Consider the following 20,472-nt stretch of genomic DNA (forward strand, 5'->3'; position numbering starts at 1 on the left):
AGGAATGTTTTTTTCTGTCTGTGTTTTTATGGACTCAGCCTTATGGCTGATAGTCTTATGGTTGATGAACATTAAATGAGATAATCAACAAATTATAGGTGGTAACTTTGAGTAAGTTCCCTAATTTCTCAAACCCTCAGCCATCTTATTAGTGTAATAATTTCTACCTACCACAGGAGTGTCTTAAAAACCTCATTTTAAAATTCATATGCTGGCCAGGTGTGGTGGCTCACACCTGTAATGCCAGCACTTTGGGAGGCCGAGGCAGGTGGATTACTTGAGGTCAGGAGTTTGAGACCAGCCTGGCCAACATGGTGAAACTCCACCTCTACCAAAAATATAAAAAATTAGCAAGACGTGGTGGTGAGTGCCTGTAATCCCAGCTACTCTGGAGGCTGAGGCAGGAAAATTACTTAAACCTGGGAGGCAAAAGTTGCAGTAAGCTGAGATCATGCCACTGCACTCCAGCCTGGGTGACGGAGCGAGACTCTGTTTGAAATAATAATAATAATAATAATAATAAACAAATTTCATGTGCTGAATGTAAAATAGTATGACCACTGTTGATAACCATTTGTTGATATCTCAATAAGTTAAAGATAGATTTACCATATGACTCAAAAATTACACTCCTAGGTATTTACCCAGAATAACTGAAAACAGATATTCAAACAATAACTTGTACATGAGTGTTCATAGCAGCATTTTTCATAATAGTCTAAAACAGAAACAACCCAAATGTCCACCACCTGAGGAATAGATAAATAATATATGATATATACATACAATGGAAAATCATTCAGGAATAAAAAGAATGAAGTATTGACACCTGCTATAGCATGGATGAGTTTTGAAAATATGCTAAGTGGAGGAAGTCAGACACAAAAGGCTACATATTGTATAATCTTATTTATAGGAACTATCCATAATATATAAATCCATGGAGACAGAAAGCAGATTAGTAGTTCATAGGAATTGAAGGAGGAGAGGAGGGGGAAGAGAGAATGGGAGAAGAGGGAATGGGAAGTTATGGATAATGGATGCAGTTTTCATTTTTGATGATGAAGAAGTTATAGAACCAGATCATAGTGATAGTTGTACAACATTCTAAATGTAGTGAATGCCACTGAATGGTATATTTTAGAGTCGTTAAAATGGTAAATTTATGTTTTGTCTATATATAACCATTATGAAAATAATAAGATAAATAAAAACAAACACTGTAAAAGTTCTGAGCTCTCAACATTGACCAATGGACACAGTTTTGAGCTTGCCAGAATTTTTTACAATATGTGGCATATGTGAAGATTAGGAAACACTCAAAGATATATTGATAAAAGACTCTAGCTTGGGTAAATCACAATGAGGTTATAGTTGCAGATTCCATGTATATATCATCTAATTAGTGAAAGCAGCATTGTAGAGTTCAAGGTCTAGTCTGGTAGATTTTGGGTGGCTGTTGATAATATTATTATTATCATTATTGCTAATAAATATGCTGCGGCAGAAAAGACATTTTGTTCATCTGGGCCGTATAAAAAGTGGACTTTAGGGAGAACACACAGGATCCAGCTGTGTTTTGTTCACCTTAAAACAATTATTGTTTTGCAGGTTGTTAGAGCTAAAGAAAATTAGAGATAATATATCTCAAGTACTTCAATTTTTAAATGAGTAAACCAACACTCAAAATGGTCAAATAACTTGCCTAAAATCAGTAAAAGAAGGTGTATGACATTTTGATGCTGCCTAAACACTTTATTGTAAAAAATATTGTCAAGTAACAGACACCTCCCTACCTATCCCCAACCTCTACCTACCCACTCTTCAATCAGATTTGCAAATAAAGATGCTGCTCAGAGAGGTTTGTTCCAAACACAGTACTTGGAAAGAAATTCCAAAACTTTTACACTTCGATGAGAAAACACTCATGCCAAAATATCACATTTTACACTAATTGGTGGCAGATTGAATAAGAAATATTTTTCCCGATTCTCAAATGATTGTCCCACATTTCAAAAACTTTTGTAAAACAGTCTTATGATCATTGTATGCTTTTTGTCCTTCTTCCTAATTCCTACACCCTTGTAACCCCACCTGTTTTAATATATTGCATACTAAGCCTTCTTCTTAGAGTTGACTCATTTAGAATACTATTGCTTTATATCGCTTCTTAATGGAAGAAGCTCTCAGATAACATCTCAAGGACATCCAATGCTGTTTTCACTACACTGGGGCTTTTATTAATAGAAATGTCTAATAATGTATTACTACTCTCCTATTGTCAAGTAGTAATAATTGGATGATTTTAAAAGTACTGTGTAGTCTGCCCATGTCATCACCAAGGCAATGAGTCATTTCTTAATAAACGTAGGTAACAGAGTAGAGGTGTTTCTACATCTCCCACCAGCCCCACGTGCTGGCATTGCTCTTGGGGCCTGACAGCTTGCCTTGCACATGCTGTCCCTCAGTAAATGGTTGCATAAAAAACAACTGAACTCTACATAGGGAATCCCCTCTCTAAATGAATATGAAGAATATAGTCTCTGATTGTGTCTCTCACCTAAAAGCCATATCCCAATTTTCACTGAGTATGCAGTGCTCATGACTGCACAAGGTTCTGACGTTCTGACTCTGTCTTGAAAGATATTCATTAGGTACAGTTAGATAATAATATATGACCAGTGTTCATTTCAACTGTGGCCATATTCCTGGTGCTGGTGAATCTGAGCCTTGAGAAAATACTTGCTCATCTTCAGCGCTGAGTAAAATCTGTTGACTTAATTTGATTTGTTTTCATTGTTTCTTGCTGAAAATTAGGCTAAGCAAAGCTCAGGAATACACTGATGGATAGTTTGTTTATTTAATTTAGAAGCTAGGTCCCTCATATATTGTTCTAAATTATTTGACTTTGAATGAAAATATGAAATGCCTATAATCCCAGCATTTTGAGAGGCTGAGGTGGGAAGATCACTGGAGGCCAGGAGTTTGAGACCAGCCTGGACAAGAAGGCAGGACCTCCTTCTCTACACAAAATTTAAAAATAGTAGCCAGATGTGGTGGCATACATCTGTAGCACCAGCTATTCAGGAGGCTAAGGAAGGGGGAGTACTTGAGCCATGGAGTTCAAGACTATAGCAAACTTACAGTGAACTATAATTGCATCACTCTCACTCCAGGCTGGGTGACAGAGCAAGATGAAAGAGAGAAAGAGAGAGAGAGAGAGAGAGAGAGGAAGGAAGGAAGGAAGGAAGGAAGGAAGGAAGGAAGGAAGGAAGGAAGGAAGGAAGGAAGGAAGGAAGGAAGGGAGGGAGGGAGGGAGGGAGGGAGGGAGGGAGGAAGAGAGAAAGAGAGAAAGAAAGAGAGAGAAAGAGAGAGAGAACGAACGAGAGAGAGAGAGAGAAAGAGAGAGAGAGATGGAGGGAGGGAGGGAGGGAGGGAGGGAAGAAAGGAAGGAGAAAAATAAGAAAAGAAAACCTAAACATTTCCCAGTAACAGGTTAAAATTTTTGTTAATACCTTGTTATAAGTGGATAAATATTTTCTTACCTTAATATTGCCATTTCTCTTTTGTTTTGTATTTTTATTTTTTGTGGGTACATAGTAGATGCATATATTTATGGGGTATATGAAATATTTTGATACAGGTATAAAATGCATAACAATCACAATAGAGTAAATGGGATATCCATCACTTCAAGTATTTATTCTTTGTTTCACAAACAACCCAATTATACATTTTTAGTTATTTTTAAATGTACAAAAATTATTGTTGACTGCAATAGCCCTCTTCTGCTATCAAATACTAGATCTTATTCATTCTGTCTGACCATAGTTTTCTATTCATTAACCATCCCACTGCCCCACTACCACCACTACATTTCCCAGCCGCTGGTAGCCACCATTCTAAGCTCCATCTTCATGAGTTCAATTGTTTTCATTTTTAGATCCTACTCAAATGAGAATTCACAAAGTTTATTATTCTGTGCTTGGTTTATTTCACTTTACATGATGACCTTCAGTTCCATACATGTTGTTGCAAATGACAGGATTTCATTTGTTTACATGGCTAAATAGTACACCATTGTATATATATATCATATTTGCTTCATCCGTTATCTGTTGATAGACACTTAGGTTGATTTCAAATGTTGGCTTTTGTGAATAATGCTGCAACAAACATGGGAGTGCAGATATGTCTTAAATATACTGATTTCCTTTATTTGGGGAATATACCTAGCAGTGGGATTGCTGGATCTTATGGTAGCTATATTTTTAGTTTTTTGAAGAACCTTCAAACTGTTCTCCATAGTGGTTGTACTAATTTACAATCCCACCAAGAGTATATGAGGGTTCTCTTTTCTTCACATTCTTGTCTGCATTTGTTTTTGCCTGTCTTTTGAATAAAGTCATTTTAAGTGGAGTAAGATGATATATCATTGTAGTTTTGTTTGTTTGTTTGTTTTCTGAGACAGGGTCTCACTTTGTCACCCAGGCTGGAGTGCAGTGGTGCGATCTCGGCTCACTGCAACCTCTGCCTCCTGGGTTCAAGAAATTCTCTTGCCTTACCTCCCAAGTAGCTGAAATTACACACACACACCACATAGTCTAGCTAATATTTTATATTTTTAGTAGGGATGGGGTTTCACCATGTTGGCCAGGCTAGTCTCAAACTCCTTGCCTCAAGTAATCCACCTGCCTCACCCTCCCAAATTGTTGGGATTACAGGCATGATCTACCACACCCGACCTCATCATAGTTTTGATTTGCATTTCTCTGATAATCAGTGATGTTGAGCACTTGTTCATATATCTATTTGCTATTTGTATGTCTTCTGTGAGAAATGTCTGTTCTCACATTTTTTTTTACTGTTTTTACTCATTTTTAATTGTAATGTTAGATTTTTTTCCTACAGACTTGTTTCAGTCCGTTATATATTACGCTTATTAATCCCTTGTCAGATAGTTTGCAAATAGTTTCTCCCATTCTGTGAATTGTCTCTTCACTTTGTTGATTGTCTCCTTTGCTGTGCAGAACCTTTTTAACTTGCAGGGAGGGAAAGAAGCTTTTAATTTTAAGTGACCCTGTTTTTTCATTTTTGCTTTTGTTGCCTATGCTTGTAGAGTATTATGCAAGAAATCTTTGCATAGTCCAATGTCCTGAAGAGTTTCCTCAATGTTTTCTTGTAGTATTAATAGTTTTACAGTTTGATAAGTTAGTTTTAAGCCATTAATTCATTTTGATTTTATTTTTGTATCTGGCAAGGGATAGGGGTCAACTTTCATCCTTCTGCATATGGACATCCAGTTTTCCCAGCACCATTTATTGAAGAGACTGTTATTTTCCCAATGTATGCACTTGGCAACATATCACAATGAGTTCACTGTAGATGTGTGGATTTAGTTCTGGTTCCTTATTCTGTTTCATTGGTCTATTTTCCTATTTTTATGCCAGTACCATTCTGTTTTGGTTACTATAGCTTTGTAGAAAAATTTGAAGTCAGGTAATGTGATTCCTCCAGTTCTTTTCCTTTTGTCCAGGATAGTTTGGCTATTCTGGGTCGTTTGTGGTTCTGTATAAATTTTAGAATTTTTTTTTCTATTTCTGTGAAGAATGTCATTTGTACTTTCATAGCGATTGCATTGAATCTGTAGATTGCATTATGTAGTACGGGCATTTTAACAATGTTGATTCCTTCAATCCATGAACCTAAAATATCTTTCCATTTGTTGGTGTCCTTTTCACTTACTTCTGTCATCAGTGTTTTATAATTTTCAATGTAGAGCTATTTTACTTCTTTGGTTGATTCCTAGATATTTAATTTTATTTGTAGCTATTGTAAGTGGAATTGTATTCTTGATTTCTTTTTCGCATTGTTTGCTTTTGGCATATAGAAATGCTACTGATTTTTGTATGTTGATTTTGTATCCTGCAACTTTACTGAATTTATCAGTTCTAATAGTTTTCTTGTGGTATCTTCAAGTTTTTCCTAATATAAGATCATATCATCTCAAACAAGAGTAATTTGACTTCTCCCTTTTCAATTTGTGTTGTGGGAAGTAGGGACCTTGAACGGAGGAACCAGCTGGAGCTGTGGGAGAGGAACATAAATTGTGAAGATTTCATTTTAATATGGACATTTATCAGTTCCCAAATAATACTTTTATAATTTCTTATGCCTGTCTTTACTTTAATATCTTAATCCTGTTATCTCCATAAACTAAGAATATACGTCACCTCAGGACCACTGTGATAATTTTGTTAACTGTACAAATTGATTGTAAAATATGTGTGTTTGAACAATATGAAATCAGTGCACCTTGAAAAAGAGCAGAATAACAGTGATTTTTAGGGAACAAGGGGAGACAACCATAAGGTCTGACTGCCTGTGGGGTCAGGCAAAAAGAGCCATATTTTTCTTCTTGCAGAGAGCCTATAAATGGACATGCATGTAGGAGAGATGTTGCTAAATTCTTTTCCTAGCAAGGAATATTAATATTAATACCTAGTGAAAGGAATGCATTCCTGGGGGGTGGTCTATAAATGGTTGCTCTGGGAATGTTTGTCTTATGTGGTTGAGATAAGGACTGAGATATGCCCTGGTCTCCTGCAGTATCCTCAGGCTTACTATGGTGGGGAAAAACTCTGCCCTGGTAAATTTGTGGTCAGACTAGTTCTCTGCTCTCAAACCCCGTTTTCTGTTGTTTAAGATGTTTATCAAGACAATATGTGCGCCGCTGAACATCAACCCTTATCAGTAGTTCTGTTTTTGCCCTTTGCCTTGTGATCTTTGTTGGACCCTTATCAGTAGTTCTGCTTGCCCTTTGTTCTGTTCCTTCAGAAGCATGTGATCTTCCTTAGACCCTTATTAGTAGTTCTGCTTTTGTCCTTTGAAGCCATCTGATCTTTGTACCTACTTCCTGTTCTTACACCCCCTCCCCTTTTTAAAACCCTTAATAAAAACTTGCTGGTTTGAGTCTCAGGAAGGCATCATGGTCCTATCGATATGTGATGTCACCTCTTGTGACCCAGCTGTAAAATTCCTCTCTTTGTACTGTCTGTCTTTATTTATCAACTGGCTGACACTTACAGAAAATAGAAAGAACCTATGTTGAAATACTGGAGGCAGGTTCCCCCAATAAATTTGGATGTACTTTATATTTCTTTTTCTTATCTGATGTCTCTGGCTAGGACTTTCAGTACTATGTTCAGTAACAGTGGTAAAAGTGGGCATCCTTGTTGTGTTTCAGATCTTATAGGAAAGGCTTTCAGTTTTTTTCCCATTCAGTATGATACTAGCTTTTGATCTGTCATATATGACAATACATGTTGAGATACGTTCTTTTTATATAAAGTTTTTTTTAGAGTTTTTATCATGAAGGGATATTGGGTTTTATCAAATACTTTTCATAGATAATTAAAATGATTATATATATATATTGTTAAATTTACTTTAAGTTCTGGGATACATGTGCAGAACATCCAGGTTTGTTACATAGGTATATGTGTACCATGGTAGTTTGCTACACCTATTGACTGATGCTCTGAGTTATCTCCCCTCATCCCCCACTTCCCAACAGGCCCTGGTGTGTGCCCTTCCCCTCCCTGTGTCCATGTGTTCTCAATGTTCGACTCCCACTTATGAGCGAGAACATGCTGTATTTGGTTTTCTGTTACTGTATTAGTTTGCTGAGAATGATTGGTTCCAGCTTCATCCATATCCCAGCAAAGATATGATCTTGCTCCTTTTTATGACTGCATAGTCCATGGTGTATATGTACCACATTTTCTTTATCTAATCTATCATTGATGAACACTTGGATTGGTTCCATGTTTTTGCTATTGTAAATAGTGCTGCAATAAACATACATATGCATGTGTCTTTATAGTAGAATGATTTATATTCTTTTGAGTATTGACCCAGTAATGGGATTACTGAGTCACATGGTATTTCTGGTTCTAGATCCTTGATGAATTGCCATACTGTCTTCCACAATGGTTGAACTAATTTACATTCCCACCAATGGTGGGCTTTTGTCCTTCATTGTATTTATATGATTATATTTATATGACTGATTGGTTTGTGTATGTTGAACTATCCTTGCATGTCAGGGATAAATCCTACTTGGTCATGATGAATGATCTTTTTAGTGATGTTGAATTCAGTTTGCTAGTATTTTGTTGAGGATATTTGCATCAATGTTCATCAGTCTGTAGTTTTCTTTTTTTGATGTGTCTTTGTCTAGTTTTAATATCAGAATAATACTGGCCTCATAGAATGAGTTGAAATATTTCCTCCTCCTCAATTTTTAAAAATAATTTGAGTGGGACTGATATTATTTCTTCTTTAAATGTTTGGTAAAATTTAGCAGTGAAGGCATTGGGGTCTGGGTTTTTCTTTGCTGGGAGATGTGTTATTACAGCTTCAATCCTGCTTGTTACTGGTCTGCTTAGATTTTGGATTTTATCATGGTTGAATCTTGTTATGTTGTGTGTGTCTAGGAACTTACTCATTTCTTCTATGTTTTTCCAGTTTACTGGCTCATAGTACCCTCTAGTGATCCTTCACATTCCTGTGGTATGAGTTGTAATGTCTTGTTTTTCCTCTCTGATTTTATCTATTTGGGTCTTCTTTTATTCTTAGTCTAGCTAAAGGTTTGTCAAATTTCTTTAGATTTTCAAAAAAATCACTTCATTTTGTTGATCTTTCGTTTATGTTCTTCATTTGAATGTCATTTATTTTTTACCGTAATCTTTATTATTTCTTTTCTTTTATTCATTTTGGGTTTGGTTTTCTCTTGCTTTTCTAGTTCTTTAGATGTATTGTAAGATTGTTTATTAAGTTTTCTATTTTATTGATGTAGGTGATTATAGTTGTAAACTTTTTTCTTAGAAGTGCTTCACTGTGTCCCAGATGTCTTGGTATGTTGCACCTTCATTATCATTTGTTTCAGGAAATTTTTTTATTTCCTTCTTGATTTCATCATTGGCTAACTAGTCATTCAGAAGCATATTGTTTAATTTCCATGTGTTTATACAGTTTTCAGAATTCCTCTTGTTATTGATTTCTAGTTATATTCCATCGTACTCAGAGAAGATACTTCATACAATTTCAATTTTTTTTAACTTTTTAAAGACTTTTTATGGCCTAACATATGGTCTATTCTTCAGAATGATCCATGTGCTGAGGAGAAAAATGTGTATCCTACAGCTGATGGATAATATGTTCTGTAAATATTTATTAGATCCATTTGTTCTACAGTGTGAATTAAGTCTGTTTCTTTGTTGACTTTTTGTGTAAATAATCTGTCCAGTGCTGAAAGTGTAGAGCTTAAGTTTCTAGCTATTAGTATATTGGAGTCTATCTCCTTGTAGCTCTAATATTACTTGCTTTATATATCTGGATTTCTGGTGTTGGATGAATATGTTTTTACAGTTGTTACATTATCTTGCTGAACTGACCTCTGTACCATTATGTAATGACTGTCTTTGTCTCTTTTTGTAGTTTTTGTAAATAAATCTGCTTTGTCTGATATAAGTATAGCTACTCCTGCTCTTTTTATTTTTTCCATTTACATGAAATATCTTTTTTCATGCCTTTATCTTTTATCTATGTGCATCTTTATAGGTGAATTGTGTTTCTTGCAGGTAATAGACATTGGGTCTTGATTTTTTAATTCATTCACCCACTTTATATCTTTTGATTGGAGTGTTTATTCCATTTGCATTAAATGTTATTATTGATAAGAACTTACTTCTGACAGTTTATTTCTTTTCTGATTGTTTTGTGGTCTTCTCTTCCTTTTTTTCTTCCTTCCTGTCTTCCTTTCAGTGAGGATGATTTCCTCTGGTGGTGTTTTAATTTCTTGCTTTTTATTTTCTGTGGATCTGTTTTATGTCTTTTGATTTGAGTTTACTGTGAGACTTATAAATAATACCTTATAACCCATTACTTTAAACTGATGACAACTTAGCATTGATTGTATGAACAAACTGACAAACAAGCAAAGAGAAAACCAAGAAAAATTCTACACTTTAACTTCATCCCCCATTTTTTAACTTTTTGTTGTTCTATTTATATATTATTGTGCTGTCTATAGTCATGAAAAGTTGTTGTAGTAGTTATCATTTTTGTTGATTCATCATTAGTCTTTCAATTCAAAGTATAAGTAGCTTACACACCACAATTATGGTGTTATAATTTTCTGTTTTTATGTGTGCTTACATTACTACTGAGTTTTGTATCTTCAGAGGACTTATTTTTGTTCATAAATGTCCTTTTCATTCAGGTTGAAGCATTTTTTTAAGCATTTTCTCCTAGAAACCTCTGGCATTGATTAAATCATTCAGCTTTGATTTGTCTGTGAAAGTCTATTTCTCCTTCATTTTTGAAGGATATTTTTGCTGGATATACTATATTATTCTATACTGTACTATACTATACTATAGGGTAAAAGGGTTTCTTTAACTTTTTATTTTTTGTTTTTCCTTCAGCACTTTAAATATGTCATGCACCTGTCTCGTAGACTGTAAGGCTTTCCACTGAAAATGTCTGCTGTCAGCCATATTGAAGTTCCATTTTATGTTATTTGCTTCTTTCCTCTTGCTGCATTTAGGATCCTTTCTTTATCCTTGACTTTTGAGAGTTTGATTACTAAATTCCTTGAGGTTGTCTTCTTTGGGCTAAATCTGCTTGGTGTTCTATAACTTTCTTGTACTTCAATCACAATGTCTGTCTCTAGGTTTGGGAAGTACTCTATCATTATACCATGAAATTAACTTTTTATCCCTATCTCTCTCTCTGCCTCCTCTTTAGGCCAATAACTCAATTTGCTTTAAGGGTATTTTCTAGACCCCGTAGGCATGCCTCATTCTTTTTATTCTTTTTGTTTTATCTCCTCTGATTGTGTATTTTCAAGTAAACTGTCTTCAAGATCACTGATATTTTCTTCTGCTTGATTAATTCTGCTGTTAAGAGACTCTGATGCATTCTTCAGTGTGTCAATTGCATTTTTCAACTCCAGAATTTCTGCTTGATTTCTTTTAATTATTTCACATTATATGTTAAATTTATCTGATAGATTCTGAATTCGTTCTGCATGTTATCTTGAATTTCATTAAGTTTCCTCAAAACAGTTATTTTGAATTCTCTCTCTGAAAGGGTACATATTTCTGTCTCTCCAGGATTGGTCCTACATGACTTATTTAGTTCATATGATGAGGTCATGTTTTCCTTGATGACCTTGATGCTTGTGGATGTTCATTGGTATCTGGGCATTGAAGAGGTAGATATTTATTGTAGCCTTCACAGTCTGGGCCTGTTTATACCTACACTGCTTGAGAAGGTTTTCCAGGTATTTAAAGGGAACTGCATGTTTCTGTAATCTAAGTTTTTAGTCACTACAGTCATATTTGCATTTGCCAGAGAAAGACTCTCCTTCTCTTCCCTTATTTTCTCCCAAACAAACAGAGTGTATCTCTCTGTGTTGAGCTGCCTGGAACTGGGGAAGGGGTGACATAAGTAGCCCTGTGACCACCACTCCTGGTTTGCACTGGATCAGAACTGAAGCCAGCATATCACTAGGTCTCACCCAAGGTTCATAGTAATCACTGCCTAGCTACTGCCGATGTTAGCTCATGGCCCTAGGGCTTTACAATCTTTGGCAAACCCAGACAGGCTTGTGTCCTTCCATTCAGGGTGGTGAATACCTTTTGGCCCTGGGTGGAACCAGAGATGTTATTCAGGAGCTAGGGCTTGGAGTTGGAAACATCAGGAATCTACTGATTGTGGCTGAGCTGGTACCTGAGCCACAAGATAAAGTCTTTCCAATCTTCCCTTGCCTTTCCACAAACAGAGGAGTCTCTCTCATGGCTACCACCACCCTAGGCCAATGGAGAGTACTGCCTGGCTATCTTCAATGTTAATTCAAGGCCTAAGGGTTCTTTCATCAGCTCACGGTGAATGTTTCCAGGCCTGGGACTCTCCTTTCAGAGAGGTGGGCCTCACTCTTCCCCAGGGCAGGTCCAAAAATGCTGTCCAAGAGTCAAGACCTGAAATTGGGGATCCCAAGAGCCCACTTGGTACTCTATCCCACTGTGGCTGAGATGATATCAAAGCTTCAAGACAAAGTTCTCTTTATTCTTCTCTCTTGTTGTCTCAAGCAGAAAGAGTCTCTCCCTTTAGCCACCACACCTGGAAGTGTGCTGGGTTACACCTGAAACCAGCAGGTCTCTGAGTCAAACCCAAGTCCCAAGGCAAGTACTGCCTGACTACTACTACTGAATATTCACAGCTCAAGGTGTCTTTTGGCAGCAGGTAATGAATCTTCCTAGGACTAGGTTCTTCTTTTCAATGTAGCAAGTTTCCTTTAGGCCCAGACAGGGTCTTGAAATGTCATCTGAGAGATAAGGCCTGGAATGGGAACCTCTGTACTCTGTCTGGTGCCCTATCCTAGAGTGGCTGAACTGGTATTCAAGTTGCAAGACAAAGTCCTCTTTACTCTTTCCTAGCCTTTCATCCGACAGAGGAAAATCATCTCTCTTGGAGCTGTGAGGTCTGCTGTCTGGGTTTGGGGAGGGGTTGTGCAAACACTCCCTTAGCTACTCCAGCTGCTATCTCACTAGGTCATGCACCCTTAAGTCCACTGGCTCCAAGGCCAGCTGAGTACTAGAACTTGCCCAGGAATTGCAGTCCCTGTGGTCTAGACTGCCTTTTAGGTTTATTTAGAACCTTCGAGCACTTTAGCTTGCAGTGATGGGGCTTGCTGGAACTCAGGTTCCAATAGCTGGGATGAACAATTTCCCTTCGGCTGGGGCTGATCTAAATGCTCCCTCCAAGCATGCTGGCTAAGTTCTGTCCTGTGTTGTGTTTTGTTGTGACTGGGCAGCACTGAATTCCAATGCAAAGTCCCATAATCACTGTGCTTTCTCTCCTCCAAGCACACAGATTTTTTTCTCCATGCCATGTAACCTCTGCTCAGAGGATGGGGGAGAAGTGGCATCAGCAAATCAAGACTGTCTGTTGTACCCTCTTCAGTGCCTCTTTCAGCGATATGAAGTTAAAACCAGGTACCTTGATCACTCACCTGATTTTTGGTTCTTATTAAGGTGCTTTTTGCGAGGATAGTTGTTCAATTTAGAGCTCCTAGGAGGAGCATGATCAGTAGAGGCTTCTATTTGGCCATCTTGTTCTGCCTCCATCCTGCCATTTATTATTAAAGTCAGAACACAGATGAACAGAAATACTGAGTAAAGAAAAAATAAATATGCACATATCATTCAAACATTTCTGAACTCATTGACATACTTTTGCATATATACTTATTTGTTCCCATAAAATAATTAACTGCAGAAACCATCTTTCATATAGTCTTACCTGGAATGGTTTTAGAAAAGTTAATGCTTACTGAATTCAAGCTTAAAGAACATATTATCCTGACTTACCAAAATTACATAGTGAAACTAGGAATAAAACCCAGGACCTAAACAACCTGTATTCCTTATATGTAATTTTGTATTACATTAATTACAATACATTAAGATAAAAAATACCTATCTTGATTAGGAAAATATCAAGTGCCAATTCATATAAGCATATTGTCTTAGATTATGTTTGTGCATTCTTGTGTGCATTCACACATACATGCCTGCACATATGTTTAGTGTTTATCAAGCAGATGAGGGAGAAAAGAAGTATGGGAATAGGTATGAATAAGACACAATTTTTGTCTTGAAAACTCTTGTTTGTCTTAGAAGCAGTTAAATCAAGAGAACTTATTTTCACCTTTGTATGTGATTTTGCTTAATACATTCTTAAGTGTTTTAATAGAGAAACTCATAATATAAAAATTCCAGTTGCTTTCAGTGCAACTCAGCAGTACTCTCACCCATACCCCATTGACTTCCTACTAAATATCCCCCTAAAGTAATTTCTAATTTCCTCTAATCTTCCCAAGTATCCTGATCTGCCCTGCTTTTCTATCCTACAAACTGGTAACCCCTGTATTGATTTTATTGAGATTAAGGTCATCAGATAAGAGCTCCCTCAACTATCTTTCCCTTCCACCAAAATTCTCTGTGAATTATCATGCAGGCATTTCTACAGTTCATCTTGCCTAAGGAGGAGTGTCTTTTCTGATCTAAACCATATTTCTTTCTGAGCTAAACTTTCTCCTTCTCAGTCTCCTGCTAGTTGTTCTACATTTGATCCTTTCCATCCGTACATGATTTCTCGCCTTTGCTGCCTTGCTGTAAGTTCCAGAAGTCTAGCCTCTTATTAAGCTACGTCACTCAGCCACTCAGGCCCTCTGCTTTTCAGCGGGATTTAGACAATGGCAGCAACTGGAAGAAATCAGAGTATGGGAGGCAAAAGAGATCAGGCTATTTATTTCTCCATCTCTATACTTCTCCTGCTTTGCTACAATTCTAGCTGATTCTGTATGTGGGTTCTGGCTCCTGTGAGTGACACCTCTTGCTCTGCTTCAGCTCTCAGTTGGACTTGACTGAATCATTCATTCTCTCCTTGCTCCCTTATGCCTAGGGAACTTAAGGGACTTCCTGCTGTTACAAGTCCTTGGGTGCCTCACCTACCCTTTTTTTTTTTATTCTCCTTCCCCTGTTCACACCTCTATGGACACTTCATTCCCTTCAAATAAATCCTTTTGAAAATGCCATCTGTATCCAACAGCTACCTTGACTGATCCAAGCTTCTTTCATCCTCTCTGGGTTCAAATTGCAACTCTTTTTCTCACAGTTGTATAGCTTTTGTTTCACTGATTTGTAAATGTATTCAAATTTCCTCCATATTGTGAAGCCCTCTCTCAACTCTGTTACAGTTTTAAGTTGTTGCTCTGTGAAAATTTTTAAATTCTTTCTTCAAAGTGTTGTCTACAGATATTAAAATAAGGTATCGGTTCCACAAATGTTTAAATATAATTAAGCCTTATTTTTATTAATATGTAACAAAGCAAAGAAGGCGTAAACACCCAGCTTGACAAATTAATGGAGGATAATCACTCTGCAGTCCCCGCTCAGATCAAGACGTCAAATATATCAGCTCCCTAAAAGCTTCCTACACAGGCCTTCTTGATCATAAATTTCTACCTGCTTCCTGTCTTAATACCTAACGTGAATATCATAGTATTTACTTCCTTTCTTTAGAGTATTACTACCAAAATATACATCAGTAAAGAAAGGTTAATTTTCCTATTTTTTAATTGTATATAATGAAATCGTACAGTACGTATCCTACTGTGTTGGCTTCTTTCCCTTAGCATTATGCTTTCTGGCCAGGTGCAGTGGCTCACGCCTATAATCCTAGCCCTTTTGGGCCAAGGCGAGAGAGGATCACTTGAGTCCAGGAGTTTGAGACTAGCCTGGGCAACATAGCAAGACCATCTCTACAACAACAACAAAATTAGACAGGGGTGATGGTGGCACGTGTCTGTAACTTCACCTACTTAGGAGACTGAGGTGGGAGGATCTCTTGAGCCTGAAAAGTCAAAGACACAGTGACTTGTGATTGTGCTACTGTACTGCAACCTGGGTGGCAGAGCAAGACCCTATCTCTAAAAATAAAAAGAAAAGAAAAAGAAAAAAAATTGCCTTTAAGATTCATGAATGTTTGGTTTGGGTTATTTGTAGTTTTGAACTATGCACTATGAAACTTCAAGTACATGTGTGCTGGTAAATATAAATAAGCATTTCTGTGGGGTTTATACCAGTGCATGAAATAGGCTGTACTATACTATGTCTTCCAGATCCGTGAGATATGACCAATTGTTTTCCAAAGTTATCTTAACAGTTTACAATTCTGCCAGCAAATTGTAAGAACTCTATTGATCTATGTCCTCGCCAATACTTAGTATTATTACACTATTGGATTTCTGCTATTCTGGTGACTCATGAGTTGTATTTTATTGTGATTTTCAGATTGTGTTTACTTTCCTGATTACTAGTAAGTTTGAGCATTTTTGAAGTGGTTTTTAAGATGTTTTTCCTTTTCTAGTTCATCTTTTGCTTCTGCTTTTAAAGAAATTTTAATATGTTCTGAAGTTTTTTTTATTTTTTATTTTATTGGTTATATATATTGCAAATATATTTTTTTCTATCTGTGGATTGCCTTTATACTCTTAGAAACTCTATTTTGATGAGCATGGTTTTAAAGTTTAATGTAGTGTACTTATCAGTCTTTCTGTTTTTGCTTAATTTTTTTTTTCTTTTACGTCTTGTATAAGAAATCACTCTGTAGTCCTAAGCTCCTAAAGAGTATATTGGGAATCTATTATACTATATTCTGGAACTCTTTTTGTGTGCTTTTCAAATTTAGGTCTGTGATTCATCTGGAATTGATTTTGTGTGTGTGTGTGTGTGTGTGTGTGTGTGTGTGTTTGTATTAAAGTAGAAATTTATTTAATTTTATTTTTTCTTACAGATAACTAGTTTTTGCAAGATTTATTGAAAATACTATTTCCTTTAATGTTTTACAGAATTACCATTGTTAAAAGTTCAATGTCGATTTTTATGTGGCAGGCTCAAGCAATCCTCCCACCTCAGTCTCCTAAGTAGGTGAGACTACAGCAAAGAAGCTCATTTTGTGAGTTCTATTATGGTCATTCACGTCTTTGCTTTTTCACTAACAACCTGCTCTTAATTCTTGTATCTTTATAACTATCACTGATATTTGTAGAGCAAGTCATATATTCTTGATTTTTGTCTTCAAGCCGCCTTAGCTTTTCTAGCCCTCCACATTTCCACAAAAATTTTAGAGTTTGTTTTCAAGTTCCTAAAAAAAAAGGAATTTTATGGTATTTTTATTATAATTGTAGCAAATCTATAGATCAATTTGGAGATAGTTGATACAATTCCAAAATTAAATTGCCCAACCCATGAGCCTAAAAATATGAAGCATTTTGTTAATTTCTAAATTAGCGTTGCACAGGGCCATGCTAATCTCTGTATTGTTCCAACACAGGCTTGTTGAAACTGGAAAATCAGAGTAGGTGACTTAGAAGAATTTGAAGTGGTAGTAAAAAAAATAGAATACTGGAATTTGAGCTTTTGTAAGTGATGCACCTAGTAGTGATGATAATATAAGGAATGTAATCATGGGCATATGAGCTAAAGGAAAGTAGGAGAAATAATTATTATACATGAGAAGCCTAAGCAACTGAAAGTGCAAGATCTAAACTCCACGTACCGTTTTCAACTCATAAAATTAGGATAACAGAAGTACCTACTGCTGAATATCATTGTAAGTTTTAAATGAGGTAATCTATATAAAGCAGTAAAAATAGAGTGTGGCATATTCTGAGATTTTTATATTATCCACTATTTAAAAACATTTTGAACTAAATTTCTCTTCTATAATTAAGGCAGGCTCATTACTCAGAGAGCTTTCTAATCTTATGTATACTGTAGACATTTAGATGCTTTCCTTTGACCCTGTGCTAGACAGCTTTTGAAGCGGGGACAAATGAAATACATGTATGTAAGTTTGTGTTTTTTAATGTACAGTTAATCAATAAACTTAGAAATAGAAATAAATATAGTTTCTGAAGTTATGTGTAAGACAACTATGCATTCTATATATTGTCTCCTTCAGTCAACCATAAATAACATTAAGTCAAAAAATACTAAACTTTAAAACTATTTAAGAAACACATAGTGAATTGTTTAATATTCAATACATTCCAAAACACCCCTTTAGATATAGTCTTCTAAAATAAGCATAATCTGTAAAAGCAAAAAAGTACTAGTGTTTCCTCTTCAAGTGATTTTGTTCTTTTTAAAAAATATAAAACAAAAAGATAAAAATCAAAACTCTAACTCCACTGAACACTGCAATATAAATGGATGATGTGGCTTCACTTCACAGTAACTATATTCTAAGCATTCTGACCCTAGGTAAGATTAGCATATAATTTACGCAACACAGTTCTTAGAAAGATGACCTAAGAGACAGACCTGCTGATTAAATGCGCACTGCCAGAACAGTCTTACAGCTTTCTTAGAAGGAAAGATCTGTAGTGCAAATTTAGTGCATCTTCAGAAAAGCCCCTTAGAATTATATAGGAAGATGGACATTCCAAATTGTAGTAGTACAAATTTTTAAAAACCGAAGTAGACAAAATCTACCCCCAAAAATAAAAGTAGGCAGTTGAATGAAGGCTACCAATTTTAAATCCTTTCTACTGAGTAAACAGCAATATCTTAGAGCCTTGCATCTCGAAGAGCATAACTTAAACTTTCCTAGTCATTCCCAAGATCACTAGATGGGTGAAGCGGGGGACGGGGGTGGGGGAACCACTGTGAATATTTTTAAATCAGGAATCAATTTGTGAAAATTAATAGAAATAGTTTGGAATTAAATTATCCAGGAGGACTTAGGCATGACAAATTTGGTAATAACTATTTACTGATGCACACGCTTATCAGCCTGAAGTGACCACATACAGGCCACTGCTTCTACGATCTTTTCCTGAATCTGGAATAAAGAACCATAAATGTCCTGCTCACCCACAAGTATATTAATGTCGGACTGCCAGCTACATTGCCCTCAATCCACTGACAAGGGCATGTTTGAGCCGTATTTAAATTTGTAATTGCTTTCTTTGTTACTTATTTCTTAGAATTCTCAGCATCATGCCAGATTGGTGACTAGCATGTGACTAAATGCTTGACCCTTGTCTGAGTTATGCAAACTTTCTCATTCCTCTGACATTGCTTCTGATTCATCCATTTACCAAATCTTTATTAGTAGCCACAAATGTTCTAGGCACTATGTTGGCAAATGAGTAGACACTCTCCATAGCTTTATAGAATGAATAGTTTGGGGATCATTATTCAGTTCCTACAGCCTATCTCCTCTCTCATCCTGCTTAGTAGCATATCCCACAGCACTTATCACTACTTTTAAAACAATACATTTTCCAGTAGATATTTATATAATTAAGGAAACTAAAATAAGAGGTTCAAAGGGCATTAAGAGCATAGAAACTAAAGTTACTGGAAGAAAGCTCTAAATTACTTTTCTGGAGCTGGCGTTCACCTCTTCTTTCTTATCATTTTCTGAGGCTTGAGAACTGCTATGGCAACAAGATAACTCCCAAAGGGATAGTCATCTGTTCCATATTAGTAATGCTAATGCTGTTCTCCATTAGTTTGGAGAGCCACGTGCTGACTCTGTGAGCACAGAGAGAAAACCAAACAGAAGTGAGCATGATTAGGAGTTATTAATTTATTATCAGGACAAAATAGTCTCATTCTTTTTGTTGCTTGCATCACACATCTGACAGCAGGAGTCTCAGCGCCTGTCATTTATTTTTCCAATGACCCTTTATCTGACTTGAAATTGTTGGTCTTTTCACATTTACTGATTGCATTTTAAGACAAATTAATTTAAGTTAAATTAGGAAATTTCATAAATAAAATTGTAAGATAGTGATTTATCTCTGGGGTATGTGAATAATTTGTCTTTGTGATGAGTTTGATACAGTTTTCTAAATGTACTATTATAATCACTCAGATTTTAATAAATTTTTAAAAGTGCAATATAATTTAAATGGTTGTTCTGTGTAATTTTCTATCTGAATATATATATATATAAAATAAGCTGATATCAATTTATGTCTATTAGGTTATCTGCTTTTGTTTAAAAAAAAAAAAAAAAAAAAAAAAAAAAGAAGCCCAGTTTGCAATGGATTAAATCAGATGGTGCAATTTTCAAACAAAGATTTTTTTTTTTTTTAATGAAAGAAGAAGGGTAGTAGAATGCAAATGAAGTTGGCTATCCCATACCCACTGACCTGTCCCTGTAATTTGTGGCCTCTCCCAGTGTGGACATCTTACACTGTGGGTGGTTATGTAGCAGGATCATCCCTGAAGCTGAGTTGAGTTCAGTGAAGTTGGAAAAGGAGAGAACATTCTCTAGAAAATCTAAGAATGTAGCTTGTATACTATGCAAAAGAGGTTCTAGGCACACAGGACAGAGAGTAGGAATAACGGATGGGAGAGAAATGAAACAAATAATTTCTAGATGAGAACTTGTGAAAGACTGAAAAATAAAGCAGCCTCTATTTTCACAGAACCAGAGAGGGTAGAGGCATGAGGAACAGTAGAAGGCTTCAACATTCCAGATGGAAATCGGACACATAGTAGTCTCTCCATGAGTATTCATCTCATGAAAGAATAATGTTATTTCAATTATAATGTTAACCCGGATGGTGGCATAACAACTTCTGACTAGTGAACCAAATATAATGTAAGATGATTAAAAAGCTAAGAACAGTATCTGACACATAGAAAGTTCTATGGAAGTGTTGGCTGTTATTGTTATAGCTATTTTTATTATAATTACTAGTATTACCAGCTTCCTTACCTGGTTTGGAAAAAAAGTAACATTGTCTGGTGAAAACTATGGGCCCAAACAGGCATATGAAAAAATGGGAAGTGCAAATCGAAGCCACAATGTGATACC

This window comes from Macaca thibetana, chromosome 11 (assembly GCF_024542745.1).
Source record: "Macaca thibetana thibetana isolate TM-01 chromosome 11, ASM2454274v1, whole genome shotgun sequence".
NCBI classification, from domain to species: Eukaryota; Metazoa; Chordata; class Mammalia; order Primates; family Cercopithecidae; genus Macaca; species Macaca thibetana.